Here is a 14,056-nt window from a genome sequence, read left to right as displayed (position 1 = left end):
TCACACGAGATATTATCTCGTTCGAACGACTTATTATCTCGTTCGAACGACTTATTATCTCGTTTAATATCTCGTGCGCACGACTTATTATCTCGTTTGCACGACTTATTATCTCGTGCGAACAACATAATTTCCTTATCATTGTTGTTAAAAACTTTTATTTTGTGCAGTTTAGACTCGTTTTAGTTACCAAGGTATTAGCTGCAGAACTGTAGCTCTCTGAAAAAAATATTGTGAACAGCTACCAAGGTGTATGTATATTCCTGTTTTGTTGGCTTCCAAAGTATTAAATACAGAAAATATGTTGTTTTGTGTGAGATAATCTTATAAGGGGCATAAACTATAACCAATCAATTGGTCAATCATGATGTTCACCACGAAAGTGCAAGTGAATTCATGCACATCTTTTATGCAGAGAATGAATAATTTTACACAAAGAGTACTACTAGAGGCACATGATTAAAATTTCCAACGTTTTCCTCATCCATATTATATACTGAAGTCAACTTCTGAATACCATAGACTTTGATCAGTCAATTATATAGTAAGTGTAAAGTAAAAAAAAAAACAACAACAAAAAACATAAACTTATCTCGTGCGAACAACTTAATAAGTCTTGCGAACGAGATATTATCTTGTGCGAACGAGATATTATGTCGTGCGAACGAGATAATATCTCGTTCGAACGACATAATATTTTCTAACATAAGAAGGAAAAAAAATATTTGCATGTCCTAAATATACCACCGTAGGATAATGCTATGATTTTTGTATAATAAGTATATACCATGCAAATTCCTAGGGTCTTTGTCACAGTATAACTAAATTACGGTTAGCTAGTATGGGTTTTGACTTCTTATGAAAAGTGTGAAATATATTGGGTCGGCAAGATATCAAATCTAGTCTAAGATCACGGGTATCTTGCGCCGACCCAATATATATTTCACACTTTCCGCAAGTTCTCAGCCAAGCACTTCTGTTGATTTCAAATACACGGATTAGCTGACCCCCAATTGTTCTACTGAGGCGAAAACCCCTTCGAATTTGCAAGGAATGTACAAGTTATACACAGGTCATTGTTATAGTCATATATCATAGTGAATGTAGGAAAAAAAGTCACAGGAAAAAAAGTAACGGAAAAAAAGTCACGGATAAAAAGTCACAGGAAAATAAGTCACAGGAAAAAAAGTCACAGGAAAAAAAAGTCACAATATATATTATATTATATGTATAGGGAAAAATTCATAGTATATATTTTGATAGAAAAGGGTCACATATACAAAGGGGGAGAAAGTCACAGTATATATATTTTGAAAGAAACTACATTTTGTACATGTATATATAGAAAAAAGTCAAATATTATATAAGGAGAAAAGTTTTACTTAAATTTGATTCAAAGTTAGAAGATTCCACGTTTTTATAATCATTTGCAACAGAGTTTATATATTTTAATGTTAAAACAAACAAATAACCCCAATTTAAAGTAATTTAATTTTAAGTATTTACAACAGGGACTGTTGGGATTAATTAGTGGCTTCACAAGGCACCTTTCCCCTTTTCTAGACAAAAGTCTACATACGGATATGTACTGAAAACACCAACGTATCATTAAACAACAATTACAAGAATTGAATGATTTATAGCTAATCTCTAAATAATTAATGGGGGGGATGCATGCTGGCCAAGCGAAAAGGTTTTTTTGGGTGAATCATTTCGGAAATTATTTCTTTGTTTTATCACACGGAGGTACACGGTGGCATCGACGGAGGCATAGGTGACATCCACGGAGATGCGCGGTGGCATTCACGGAGATCCTCCGTGGACTTCAATGTCTAGCTCGCGCGGAAGAAATAGGACTTCAAAAGTGTCGACAATTTTAAAGGTCCACCGTGCTTGGGGCAAATTTGTTCCACCGCGTTGCGTGGATCACGCATAAGACTCGTGTCGGGAACTGTATGACGACTTATCAGACGTTGATTTGTTGCAATGATATTTCAACACGACGGGAAGATATCAATTATAGAACTTAATATCTTATAAACGTGACGTTATAACATTAGTCACGTCAAACTGTTATAATAAAATGACCTTCTAATGACGTTTTGACTTCCGATAAATTTGAACCATGTGCTATACGGATATAACTATACGGTATATAGTTTTGACAATATACATCAGAACTCCGACTATATAATACATTGTTATGACATCATATTATAGCCTTTTCACGGTACTGACTAAAACCCGGTCTCGGTCCCGGTCTTCGGTCTCTAAAACCCGGTCTTCGGTCCCGGTCCCAGATACTTTTATTCGATAAAAACAGAATATATCATGATATTTGAGCCCCATTTCTCAATAACTTAGGTATGACATCTCATGCCTGCATTCTGATAGTAAATTGATCATATTATTTTCTTCTTTTGTAAAATAATATGTGAAAACTCCGGGACCGGTGGGACCGAGAAATAAAAACAATGCTAAAAGCCGGTCCCGGTCTCGACATTTTACGTGTACGTGACATTTTGTCCCAAATGATCGCTTTACACTACCTTTTCATAAGAAGATAAGGATGTAGAAGGAAAATAATATATATGTACTTATCCTGGTGTATTTGTTTGTAATTTACAGTTAGTTTATTTGTTCATTTATTTTATTTCTTCTATTCCAGTCAAAATCAGTTTTCAAGGATTCATGTTTTGTATTCCGAACCCGATCTCTTTATATGGGTATATACCAATGAATAATAACTATAAAATATTTCTTCCTTTCTTATTTGATACTTAGTTTTCTTTTCTTTTTTTCAGTTGTGGTTCTTTTAGATACAATGCTTTAAAACAAATCCACCTAATAATATATTTATAGTATCTATAAAAGTGTGTCATACATAGAGCACATGTATGCTCACCAAAAATGTCAGATTCTGTATACTTATACAGAAGATACCCTCTGACTTTAGATGATCTTCAAATAATCTATGGTATGTTTTTACTGTAATATTCTGTGGTAACTACATGTATATTTATTGTGAATAGTTATATACGTATATGTACATACATACATGTATTAATTATGCTGCACAAAAACTGTTTGTTTCCTATTTTCAAAATATCTTATATTTCAAACTGCATAAATTTGACATAAACTGACAAATTTACAAACAATGAAATCTACATTTATAAATATGCAAGACATACATGTAAATTCATTTAAGAAATAAATTTCAGTTTTGCCTACTTTTAGCGCTTCAAGAAAAGTATGCCTGCCTGAAGCATTTTATACCCTCGTGTATTTTTACTAACCATTCAAAAGTTATGGCTAAGGTTAAAGATTTTCAAAAGTAGGTCAAATATGAAAGGTGAAGAACTGCATTTAAAGAAAGGTCTTGTCACAAGGAGTACACATGTGAAATATGAAAACCCTATCAACATCCATTCAAAAGTTTTGCCGAAGGTTCACGTTTTTACTGACAAACAGACGGATGGACCCAAAACTATATAAATGCGCCCCGAATATCCGATTACGGGGATATAACATTTGCTTTTCAAAAGCATCATTCTTGTATTCAGAATCTTTCTGGAAAGGGGCGGGGGAGGGGTTGTTGACAAGAGTGCACATTAATTTTGTTTCACTATCAACAACAATTATTCATCATGTTTCAAAAATTATAATAAAATTTAATATTATTCTAATATTTACATAGAGGCTTTTCTTCCCTGATTAAAACAACTAGTATAACATCATACTTTAACAAATTAATGCGATTCTCACGATACACTCGTAAATGAGAGAGAGAACGAACAGTAACCCGCGTATACATATAACATGTACAGAGACCCGGTTCGGAATACACCAACATGGAATTTAAAATTTTTATCAATTTTTGACCTAAATGAAAAAAGAAGAAGAATTAAATTTGTAAAAACTACATCCAACAGTAAATTACAAACAAATACACCAGGAGAAGTACATATATATATTATTTTTATGAAAATGTAATGTAACGCGTTCAATTGGGAGAGAAAAAATCACGTAGTTGAGTTCAAATTTGACATAAGAAGGAAAATTGAATAAAACACAAACATACAATAAATCAGAAACATACATGTGCATACAAAGGAATGTCATTGAATATAACACTCTTATCTTTTTTTAAATAAAAAAGTAGATTCAAACGGCTATTTAGGAAAAATAAAAAATATCGAGACCGGGACCAAGCACTGTTTTTACTTCTCGGTCCCACCGGTCCCGGAGTTTTCACATATTTTACGAAAGACGACAATAATATTATCAATCAACTATCAGAATGCAGGCATGATATCATCTAAATTAACGAGAAATTGGGGCTAAAATATTCTGATGTATTCTGTTTTTATCGAATAAAAAAATCTGGGACCGGGACCGAAGACCGGGTTTTAGTCACGGGACCGAGACCGAAGACCGTGGCCGAGACCGGGTTTTAGTCAGTGCCCCTTTTCACTTCATATCATATCAAGTGGACTTAATGATAAAAAGGATTTGGTGTAATTGTTTTAAAAAGACCGTATGCCATGTTGATTTGATATCATCTCGTAACGTCTGAACCCACTGCATTATGAATATGACTTAATGAAATACACGAAATATTATAGATCTTAGACTGAATATTATGCGCATTCGACAATGTCATACATTGATTTGTCATCATAGTATAGGGCTTTCATTACATATTGTAACGTGCTAATGTTCAAGAATAAGGCAGATGTTATATTTACAGTTTATTTACAAATATACACATATTTACACACAATATTTGTTGAACAACTTCAAATAGTTGAAGTTCAATATACACATTGATCAGTCCATCTGCTTACGGTGCAGAACTGACATCCGTCTGTATTAAACTCCAATACAGAACTGACTCAAACTTCAAGGTTCCCAGCCAAAATCATAAAGCACCGATAATGACTAACCTTAATCAGGAATATAAACAATGAACCCTTATATTCCCACACATCGATGACCACTAGTGAAGGACGCTGACAGACATATCCTATTACCTATTGTAATAACAGTATAGAGCAATAAATGCTGAGCATGCATACAAGATAAACAAATAAACAGAATTGGTGAAACTCCAAAATTATGACAATATTATATCAAGTAGACTTAAAGATATAAAGAATAGACTTAATGATATAAATAATAGACCTGATAGTACATGTATGGCACGCCAAATTCACAAAAATGAGCTAAACATAGTTTCACAGTTTATAAATTAGGTTTATCGACTGTAAACTACAGTTTACGAACTGTGAACTATAGTTAACGATTCGTTAACTATAGTTTTCATCCGTAAAACTATTTTTAACGGTTGTAAACTATAGTTTACAAATGCTAATCCAAGTATATCTGTCTTTAACTATAGTTAACGACGTTAATCTATATTTCACATCTGTAAACCATAGTTAACAGATAATCTATGTTTCACAAGCGTAAAGTATAATTAACAATCAAAACAATCATTAATTAGCGATTGCAAGACATAGTTTATCTGATAAATACGGTTTCATGATTGTAAACTACGGTTTACAAGTCATAGTTTATCTGATAAATATAGTATCACACTTTGTGAAACTAGGATTAACAATTGTGAATTATAGTTAACGAATGAACTATGATGAACGATGAACATTTTTTTTTTATGAAAACCTCTATCAAAGTACATTGAACATAAGTCTCCGTCAAATATAATAAATCACTCGATGGTTTGTATTTTTGCTTCTATTAATTATGTAATAAATTAATTCCAATTTGTTAATCATTGAGAATGCTCTAATTTCTATATTGGATCAAGTTATATTTGTCAAGATGCATATTAAAACAATGTTAAACAGCGCATTTGTCAGAGAGAGAGAGAGAGAGAGAGAGAGAGAGAGAGAGAGAGAGCACATCGGTAATTATTAAATATCCCTATTACATGTTGTACATGTATGCTTTTCATTTACTAAATATACTAATTCGCATTCAAAACAGGAATTGCCTGCAAGTACGCATTATTTAAACATAGGATTTAAGAATATTTTAATGAATAAAGAAGACTAAAAGAAAAAATTCAAAACCAGGTTTTCTCAAAAACATAATATATAGTGTTTGTTATCGTTGGAATTGGCTCAAAATGCTGAAAAAGAATATAAGTATCAGGAGGGAAAATATTGACATTTTTCCTTTTCTTAAAATTCCACCCTTATCATGAGTATTTGGCCTGCGGCACATTTTCACATCTCCCGCAAGGCGCCCGTGGCCAGAACAAAGCTCCTGGAAGCTGTGTGTATTCGCAAATAACACACACCGTGGAACACGGAGGACACGGTGTATCTCCGTGGATTTTCCACCGTGGTCTTTCCACGGTGGGTTGTATAAAACTCGTGTCGTGTCGTGTACTGTATATATATAATGCTGTGTTCCGAAGATTTCTCTCTCAAAACTGGGTGTTTTATATGAAATTAGTATTTTTGAAAATGCCTTTAATGAGCCACATTTTGGGAAAACTTGGCTTTGGAGAATATTTTTTACTAGAGGATATTTCTCCTGTCAATCTAATTAAAATTAGATGTTAGATCCACTCGAGTACTCGCATGATGAAACTTCATTTAAACAAAGGTGCCGCAGAATTCCTGCATGGCTTCAGCAATGTTTCAAGAGGTAAGAGATCACTTACAAGGACTCCTCGATACTGGCATTATTCGAACATCAAAATCTCCATTCTCTAGCAACATAGTTTTATGAATGCGAGTACGCGAGCGGATCTAACATTTAGTTTCTCCACACCTGTGTTTATTATTAGCACAAGAACTGAAGTTTTTGGGAATTGATATATATGCATTTCATATGGTCTTTCTAGATTTAGTCCAAGGGAATTTATTGTTTCAGAAAATGTTTTAGAAAACCCTTTAAATGACAATTCAATAGCAAACAAATATCTACTTTCCATTTCTGAAAGCACGATCTATTGCAGAATAAGCACGTTTTGAATGTCCGATATAACTGATACTGAACTAGATAATCATGTGGGTACATCAAAGGTTTCTATATACTGCGAAGGATAAATACGAACATAAAACGATATTAATATCCGATGTTGTCGTCTAAGACATTAAAAGTCTGCATTCTGCATCGTGTGAATGAAACAGATATGAACGAAAGAAAAATGAGCAGATTAAAAACGCAGTCTTTGATGTTAGAGGAACAATCTCATCTATGGCATATAGATACATGTACCAAACATACACTCATACGATGACATTTGATCATTTGGCCTTGCCCTGGAGTCAGAACCTCTGCCCCGGAAATAATGATACGAAATTTACAATTTTGGTAGCGGCTTTCCTGAGCTACATGACTATGTGTTTCCGTGCTTTCCTGAGCTACATGACTATGTGTTTCCGTGCTTTCCTGAGCTACATGACTATGTGTTTCCGTGCTTTCCTGAGCTACATGACTATGTGTTTCCGTGGATAGTCTTCCAAATGTCGCACTTTTTTTCTTTAATGTTTAATTCTCCAGACTATTCAGGGTGATTAACTACAGCTTCAGTGAATAGATTCTCTGTATTTGTATATACATGTATTGTCACGTGGGGTTCACATTTCTCAGCAGTTTTCCGGATGATCATGAACAGTTTAAAGTTAACTTGCTACAGTTTGGGTACTTTGAAGTAACTCATCCCCTCCCCTATTGACTAATTTCGGAAAGCCAACATTTCTTTTTTTCCCTAGTCCTACTTTATTAGAAAAACACCACAGTCGTTTTGGACGCTCTTTTGTCCTGTCCACGCTAAACTGAGAAAATTCATAGGAAGAAACCTTTTTTTAGTTGCATGATTTTTTCTGTTTACTTGCTGAAAGATTTCTCAGAAATGACTGTTGTTGAAGGTTGCTGTTTAAACATTGGTTTGTTTTTTTTGGGGGGGGGGGGTGTTCCTTCGTGCAGTCTCTTTAATTCATCGTTTGATAAAATACTGATCATTCCTGGAGATACGTTTTCCTACTCGAAATCCCTTTAGTGAAGCTTTTCTCGCGTTATCTCACATGAGGGCGCATTACGCAAGCTTCACTTTCACTTACACCTCTTTCAACGCTTGGAATCACGTGACAATATAATAACATAATAATAATAATGCTAAACAATTATTCTCGTTTTCTTTCCGTTTAAAAGTTCTGGCCGTATGCCATGTTGTTTTGGTATAATCTTATAACTTCTGAATCCACTGCTTTATGAATATGACTTATAGTGAAATACAGTTTAGACGAAATAATATAGATTTTAGACTGAATATTATGCGCATTCGACAATGTAATACATTGATTTGACATCATCAGATAGGGTTTTCACTACATATTATATCAAGTAGACTTTAATTTAAAGATATAAAGAATAGACTTAACGATATAAAGAATTGACTTAACATTGTATGTTATGACAATATGATGCGTATTTTGTAGCCTTATGACAGCTGTGGCGTTCCATACATTAAACTATATGATGATAAATACCTTCATTTACCGAATTAGGACTCAGTATTGGACATTACATAAAACATGACTACTGCACCTGTTTTATATTATGTCATAGGCCTATCCAAGCAGTTTCATGCATACTCCATTCAAGAACATATACATGTAGCAGCTTAGAGAGCGTGGACACGGTTTGAGCTGTAAATTTCTAAATTTCATTTTTTCCATTTTAAATGTTTACAATGCTTGATTAAAGTATTTCTAATGGTCAGCAAAAATTTGAATGCTAGTTGTCGAGACACAAGAGAGATACAGAGCCCACAGTTCTTTGTTATGTAAACAAGGCTCGTGTCATGATTTTGTTTACCAAGGTTAAATTATAAAATATACGACAAATTAATTATGAACACAATTAAATATACTATATTATAACTATATAATATATTTACACGTGTAAATATAGAATAGACGATGTCAAATTTTTATCAAACAAAAACAAAGAATTGTGAGTGCTGTACCTCACTTGCAACTCAACAACTGACATTCAATTTTTTGCTGACCACTAGTTATACCTTTGTTAAGTATTGTAAACATAAAAAATGGGAAAATAAAATCTGAAAATATTTAGTTGAAATTGTGTCTTTAACATAAAGGAAAGTGGAAAATATTGTTTGTAATAATATCACGAGGAGCTCTATGGAGCGCCAAATTAACATAAACTCAAATAATTGAAGATATTTTGAATTATTTGAAGATATCATCGATTCAATTATTGCTCTCTTTAATTGAATTAATGCGCGTTAAATCAATTATTGCTCTCATCAAAGGAATTAATGCGCGCTTCAATTCAGTTGTTGCTCTCATCAATTGAATTAATGCGCGGATCAATTGAATTAATGAGAGCAATTAATTTAGAGCGCGGTATAAATAATTCGATGATCTCTTTAATTCAATTGAAGATATCTTTAATTATTTACAATGCTTTTGTATAAGGAATTAATGCGCGCATCCATTCTTTTAAAAAGAGAAACAATTGAATTAAAGATATCATTAATTCAATTGTGGATATGTTGATTTGAAGAGATCTTTAATTATATAGTTGCTATCTCTAAGAGAATTATTGCTCTCTTCAAATGAATTAAAGATATCATTAATACAATTGAAGAGAGCAATAATTGAATTAATGCGCGTATTAAATCAATTATTGCTCTCATCAAATTAATTAATGCGCACATCAATTAAATTATTGCTCTCATTAATTGCTTTAATGTGCGCATTATATCATTTATTGCTCTCTTCAATTGAATTGTAGCGCACATCGATTCAATTCTTGATATCATTAATTCATTTGAAGAGATCAGTAATTCAATTAAAGCACGCTTCAATTCAGCTGAAGAATTAACGCTATCATCAATTCAATTAATACGCGCAATGATTCAGAATTGAAGATATTATTACTTATTTGAAGAGATCTTTAATTCAATTGTTGCGCGCATCAAATGAATTGATGATATCTTCAAATAACTGAATTATTTGAGTTTATGTTAATTTGGCGCTCCATAGAGCTCAGCATTTTGTAAAATGAAAAGGCTTTTTATGAAGTATTATATAAAGAACGGAAGTCACCCTCAGAATCCACCGTTTTATATACTTCATTATAACTTATTATGAAAAATATTAAGCGAGTACATGTAAGTACAACCCCCTCATTTTCTGACACACACACTCTCCCCATCGACTGTGACAGTATGTTGTTTCACAAATATACATCAAATAAGTATTTATTACTTTTTTCTGGCTGACACCTTTTAAGAAATTGATAGTTTGCCAATACAACCTATGTAAGGGTTAATGTACGAGTGTCGCTCCATTCCTTAAAAGTAATGGACCGAGGTCCCGAAGGGGCCGAGGTCCATTGCTTTTAAGGAATGGAGTGATACGAGTACATTGACCCACTTAAAATCCACTGTAAACATTAATAAAAACTAACTTTTAATTTAATTTTAATCATGTCTTACGTTTTTCATTCTTTTGTTGCATGCATTTATTACTACTTGTATAAAGGTTGACCTACTTTCCGAACTCTCCATTCCTGAAAAATAATGGAGTGTTCGAACAAAAGAATGACGTCATAGGTGGATTTTAATATTGGGTCAAATACTGTCTGACGTGTTTCATACCGATTGTTAGGCCGTTCTTGGCACACTTATTTTGTCTACGGATAACTCCGTTTACCTGATCAAGATATAAGGCTCACGAAGGGTGTGACTGGTAGGCAGGGGATACTTACTCCTCCTAGACACCTGATCCCACCTCTGGTATATCCAGGGGTCCGTGTTTGCCCAACTCTCTCTTTTGTATTGCTGATAGGAGTTATGGGATTGATCACTATTCATTATCTTCATATTTCATAGAGAATACTGAGAAGTGAAAAATACTTGTAAGTACATGAGACAACAGTTCAGTAAAACAGTGATTAGAAAATATGCAAAATGTAGCACTTTAAACAACAATTTAACAAAAAGAAAAAAAAAGAGATTTGAAACTTCACTAGACAAATTACCGAAAAAAAAATCATAACAAAGTAAACAGAAGTTTCTTCAGCACTTGAATCACTGAGCTAATATGATAATGGAGAGACAAATTTTAAGTGACTATTATGAAGAACTCGAGGTATTTTTAAAGTGAATTAAAATGTTGTTTAATCATACTTAGCCTATATATTTATTTATTAGATAGGACACACACTTTTTATTACACATCTGATATAGGACAGAAACATTTTTTGTATTCTTAGAAGATAGGACATAGGGCTTTTTAAAAATGGAAATATGGAATGCACCGGTCCCAACCCCCTAATAAATATTGACCGGTCCCTAAATAAAAAAAAAAAAATAACAAAAAATCTCATTACTGGAGGGAGATTTATGATATCAAAAATATTGTAATAAATTCATGCATTTTTGTCTAATTTTCGTGATATTTCAAGAACACTGTCAATCACAAGAGAAATGACTAACGCCGTTTTTTACTCGCATGAAAATCTGCAATAACTTGTCCAAGTCAATGAAAATACTCTCTTTTTTATTTTTGTTTTTCAGTTTCATTTATTTTATTTTCAAATCGATGACGACGACCAATTAAATACCATCTCTCCTCTAAAGAATAATTGCAACCATTGAAATAATCATATCGTAAATTCAATTGAAGAGGGTATTAATCAATTGAATTATTGCACGCATTAATCGAATCAATGCGCGCAATAATTCAACTCAAGAGAACATAAATTATGGAGCGCCAATTTAACATAAACTCAAATAATTGAAGAGATCTTTAAAGGGAAAGGCAACCCAAAAGATTTTTACATGATAAATGATAGGATTAATCATATGATAAATATTTGTCATACAATTCTGTTGATATATGGCCTAGATAAGCTTCAGTACTAATTTGAAAACGTCACTGAAAAATTGAAATTCCCGCGATCTATGGAGGCTGTCATGATGTGCAACTCTTTTGTATTAAAGACCACAAAAATCAATAATTTTGACGTCACACCGTATGTTCCGGTTTTGACGAGATTCTAAGATCATCCACAGGTGCTTGGGTTCAGCCCCCCCCCCCCCCCCCCCCCCCCCTCTCTTCCCATCCGAATAAGCTACATGAGCTGATTTAATTATTTTTTTCTTGAAAATATTTCTAATGCATGCCAACAACGTCTTGCATACCCATAAATTTCAAAATAATCCCTTTTAATAAAAAAGAAAATGCCCTCACTGGTTATTATAACAGAACATTTAATATTTTTTTTTAAAAGGGCTTATTTAGAATTACATGTATTTTGGACTTTATGGGTATGCAAGACGTTGTCGACATGCATTCAACAAAACAATTAATTAAATCAACTCATGTAGCTTATTCGGAGGGGGGGGGGGGGGGGGGGGTCCTGAACCCAAGCACCTGTGAGATCATCAAAGATGTGCATGTGGCAGATCTTACGAATAAATAGGTTGATGCCTTCCTGGCAAGCAGTTAATTACACTAATGCGAAGGGGAGATGTGAAAAAAGGTTATTTTTCGAAATTCCCGACTCAACCAAGTGCGCATCAATTCAACTGATGAGAGCAATAATTGATTTGATGCGCGCATTAATTGATGAGAGCAATAATTGATTTGATGCGCGTATCAATTCAACTATTGCTCTCATCACATTCAATATGACGCGCGCATCAATGTGTTGCATGAAAATTTGCTTGCAAAATTTAATTTGGAGCTCGGTATAGATGATTTGATGATCTTTTCAATTCAATTGAAGATACGTGTATGATATCTCCAATTATTTACAATGTTTTTGGATAAAGAAATAATGCGCGACTTTTAAAGAGAGCAACATTAATTCAATTAAAGAGATCAATAATTCAGTTATGAATATGTTGAATTGAAGATATAGTTGCTCTCTCTAAAGAATTATTCCGGGCATCAATTGAATTAATTAATGATATTATTAATTTAATTCAATTATTCCGAGCATTATTTAAATTGATGGGCGCATTAAATGAATTAATGTTCTCTTCAATTGAATTATAGCACACATCAATTGAATTATTGCTTTCTTCAATTGAATTGTAGAGCATATCAATTCAATTGTTGATTTCATAAATTCATTTGAAGAGAGCAACACTTTGATTACATAGCGTGCATCAATATTCAGCAGATTGATTAATGTTGTCAATAATTCAATACGCGCAATAACTTAGATCCATATGAAAACATCCATGATTATTTCAAGAAACCTTTATAAGCATGGTTTCGCACATCAAAGGAATTAATGATATCTTCAATAATTAAAGCTATCTTCAATTATTTGAGTTTATGTTAATTAAGGTGCTCCACATTTATTTCAGAGGGCTATCGATGATAATCTGATGTTGTCATCGTGTCATCCTATCACTACAGAGATGGGTACGATGGAGCGCATGGCAACATTGCCATATGATTCGATCCATATAGACATTACATAATGGAATAAAGATCTTAAACAAATAAACGCTTTGTCGAGAAAATTCTCAGTAATCAACAAAGTTGTTTTACAATCCGTATAGAATTAGTCAATCGAATCAGCGCAAATGTAATCTGCATGCGTAAAGGTGAAATCTATTTTACTTTTGATTGTCCACATTATGAGAACCTTTGAAATTTGTATCTGCTATAATTAATTAATGGTCCCGTGGGGATCCGAGTTAGAATAGTTCTCAGTACCCCCTTGCTTGTCGTAAGAGGCGACTAAATGGGGCGGTCCTTCGGATGAGACCACAAAAACCGAGCTCCCGTGTCACAGCAGGTGTGGCACGATATTATTAAAGATCGATCCCTCCCTGCTCAAAGGCCATAAGCGCCGAGCATAGGCCTAAGTTTTGCAGCCCTTCACCGGCAGTGGTAACGTCTCCATATGAGTGAAATATTCTCGAGCGGGACGTTAAACAACATACAATCAATAATTAATTAATGAATCAACTTGCTCATTTAAACCGCTGTTACGAAATATTGAATGTACGACTTAGCTC

This window comes from Ostrea edulis, chromosome 9, assembly GCF_947568905.1.
Source record: "Ostrea edulis chromosome 9, xbOstEdul1.1, whole genome shotgun sequence".
NCBI lineage: Eukaryota > Metazoa > Mollusca > Bivalvia > Ostreida > Ostreidae > Ostrea > Ostrea edulis.
Note: the sequence above shows the minus strand (reverse complement) of the source record.